The sequence below is a fragment of the Olea europaea genome, unplaced genomic scaffold (genome assembly GCF_002742605.1).
Source record: "Olea europaea var. sylvestris unplaced genomic scaffold, O_europaea_v1 scaffold545, whole genome shotgun sequence".
Taxonomy (NCBI): domain Eukaryota; kingdom Viridiplantae; phylum Streptophyta; class Magnoliopsida; order Lamiales; family Oleaceae; genus Olea; species Olea europaea.
Window position 1 is genome coordinate 171223 of NW_019263780.1, and position 3487 is coordinate 174709.

Consider the following 3487-nt stretch of genomic DNA (forward strand, 5'->3'; position numbering starts at 1 on the left):
CTTTGATAAGAGGCTTATAGCACATCATATGGTGGTTACGATCATTGAGTATGAGATTGCGTAACCTATTGACATCGATTTTCATTTATGAGCATTTTCATATGCATGCATGATATGTAACATGGTTGAAAATACTGCATGCAAAATATGATTTCAAAGTGAGTTTCATTATAAATGTTTTATTGACCACTGCCAGGGCACCGAGGCATGTGAGGCATGCTTATGTGATATGTTTGGCATTGCGGGTGTTACTTTCTGGGTGATTGCAAAGGTAGATAGGGGATGGGCCTTTGGTGATCACGAGAGGGCGGACCACTCGACTATGCCCTTGTTATGATTATTGGTGCTGCCAGGTGGGAGACTTCTTGGGTGATCATAGGAGTAGTCAGGGGATGGGCCTCTAGTGGTCACGAGAGGATGGTCCACTTGTCGGTGTCGATTTCATACTGGCCATTTGATTATTGATATTGATATTATGTAGAGCTCTATCCGGTGCATAGTAGGTGGGTAAAGGGCCCAATGAAATGAAAGATTTCAAGTGAAATGATTTCTAGTCGACTTTGACGAATATTGAAATATGATACTTTTTATCATGATATTTAAAGTAAATGGCATGGTGTCATATGTTGTTATTACTCATGTTCAGGACATGCATGATTTTGCTTACTAAGTATTGGCTTATGTAGTTCTTGCATTGTAGGTGAGCATGGAACTACATAGAGAGTATGGCTAGCTGTGGAGCTCCTACAGGATTCCAGAGTTTGATGTACATGGATGACGACCTGTAGGGTTATTTTGTAGGCTGCCATCTGTTGGGTTATATTTTGGAATCCTATATAGTGTACTTTCGAAATGGCCTGTAGACATGTTTATAAGCTCTGAATATATATGTTGGATTATGGCGATATGATTTTGGGTTTCGATATATTATATGATCGTGTCACAGGTGATTAGAAGTTAACAAACTCAAAAAAAAAATATATGTAAAATTCTATGTTTAGGTTGTGTATAGATATCAATATTAATTTGGGGGTGTGACACAATATCACGTGACAAAGTGTAACTAAAGCGTGTACTCCATAGTGTACATGTTGCACGGTTCTTACCGATTAAGCTTTGCAATTTGTACACTGATTTTTGACACGTTATTTGTCAGTTGCATTGTTGCCAAGTGTCAATTGGATGGGCAAACTATTTGAAATTTAAACTATCTAGAAGGGTAATGTCACGTGACAAAGTGTAAACTAAAGTGTACCCCATGGTGTATGTAGAACCGAAATAATTCTAGACACCTTAGTGGCACTAAGACATTAATATTGGATGACTAAAGTATACTTCAAATTTTTAGTCTCATTTGAGACCCATTTTCGATATAGGAAACATTCGATTTGGAAAATGATATCTAAATAAAAGTTGTAGCTCTATTGAGTTAGCTTTCCAATGGACTTTGAGTTACCTCAATCGGATATCGGGAGAAGAAGTTATGATAGAAATATTGATGGTTGTGCAGTGTCAACCGAACTACAACCGGTCGACCGAAACTGCCTGAAATGAAAATTCTCATTTTTCTCTAGAATTTAAATATTTATTTTCATCAATTATTTTCTCAAAGGGCCACCCACATTTTTGGCAATAAAAACTCCACTAAATTGAAGCATTTAACCTCAAACTTAAATGGCACCCATGTTTTCTCTCTTAAATGAAATTCGACCCTTCATTTGCTTTAAGTTATGGGATATTTACCTATAAATAGAGACCTCATTTCACTCATTTATCTCATACCAAAAGAAAGAGCTTTTACATACTAAAGAAAGAGTTTCCAAGAGGGAAAAAGAGAGGGAGGAAAACTATTTTTCCTAGAAGTTTAAGAAGTGTTTTCAAGCATCAATTCTCAACGGTTTTCAAACATCCAAGGAGTGCATTTCTTTCAACACCCAAGTTTCATCGACGTTTTCAATCCAAGTTTTCAAAGTTTCAAAAGCATCAATCAAGGTAGGTAGAGGTGCAATGTATTTAATCGTGTTAAGTTATATGTTTCGATTCATGTTAATGTTTGTATGTGAAATGGTACTCCGATACGGCATATCCCTCTATGTTAATGGTTGTATGTCAAATGGTACTCCGGCACGGCATGCCCCTCTATGTTGAAGAAATGTTCGTATGTTAACTGGTGCCCCTCGGGTATGGCATACCCCTTCATGTCAAATGGTGCCTCCGGGTACGGGTACGGCATATATGAAAAGTTATAAAGTTAATGTTTTGAAATGTACAGCTTGATCACGAATGCACCTATGACACCTATTGAGTTTTTCAACTCACGAGTTTAATCCCATCTCTACAGATTGAAGGAATTCTACCTCGAGCATGGATGGAGGAGAAGATGGAGAGCGATGCAACAAGCCCATGGAAATCTGGTGAATATGTGATTTGGATTTATTTTTATGAATGTTTTCCAATGTTATTTCTTTAAAGTTTTTAATAACGCAAAATGCGAGAAAAAGTTATGTTTTCCTCAAATAAATTATATTTTGTTGTTTTGAAAAATGATTCAGTGTTTTTGTTTAAAGTATTCGAAGTATTGTTATTTAAATTATTATCCGAAGATGTAAGCTTCCGCTAAAACGTATACACTTGTTACTAAACCACCGGTTAAGCTAAGTAAAGTAAGTAGTGTTCTGGTCCACTAGGGGTTGGGACGTTACAGCGTGGTATCAGAGCAAGGTTTAGCCGGTTCTGTAGACTAAGTATGTTTTTTTTTAAACAAAAGGAAAATGAAAAGTTTGAGGTATTCCATAGCATCATGCATCCATCCATCAATATCATCCTATGGCCCAGGTATGTTTATGTTTAAAGTTAATGATTATGTTTATGTTATGATGCTTTGATATGATTTAGAGATGTGTTATTTAAAGATATGTAATGGACTTGAGCAAAAGCTAAGGGCTTAAAGGGAATTGCATGATATGAAAGTTTAAATATTTGCATGTTTTCTTTAAACAAAGAAAAAGTATGATGTATGTGAAAATGCAACAGATATGGCTCGTAGAATGGCTAGGGCATATAGAGAAGCATTGAACTATAGAATTGCTATCCATTCCTATGAAAACTATGTAACTGATCCGACCCAACCGCTTAGCGAACATGTGTATGACATCTATGAGAGATGCATGATGGTGGTTAATGCTAGTATGGAGATCACGCATATTGAGGCCATAATAACCTCATACACTCCCTCCCACCTCAACGGGGAGATATGGGAGCCACGGTTAGAGATGAAATGTTAGAAGGCAACCTAAACTTGTTCGAGTTTAAGAGGTATTGCCATGCCCTGATTGATTTGTGGGATGATGTAATCCATGAGGAGCCTGAGGAGGAACCTTTGGCTAAGGAAGAGGATCCCGAAGAAGAACCCGAGGATGATTTAGAGAATGATCCTGAACCTGAGCCACAGGTTGAGATGGACGTAGAGTCCAGACCTGAGGTGGAA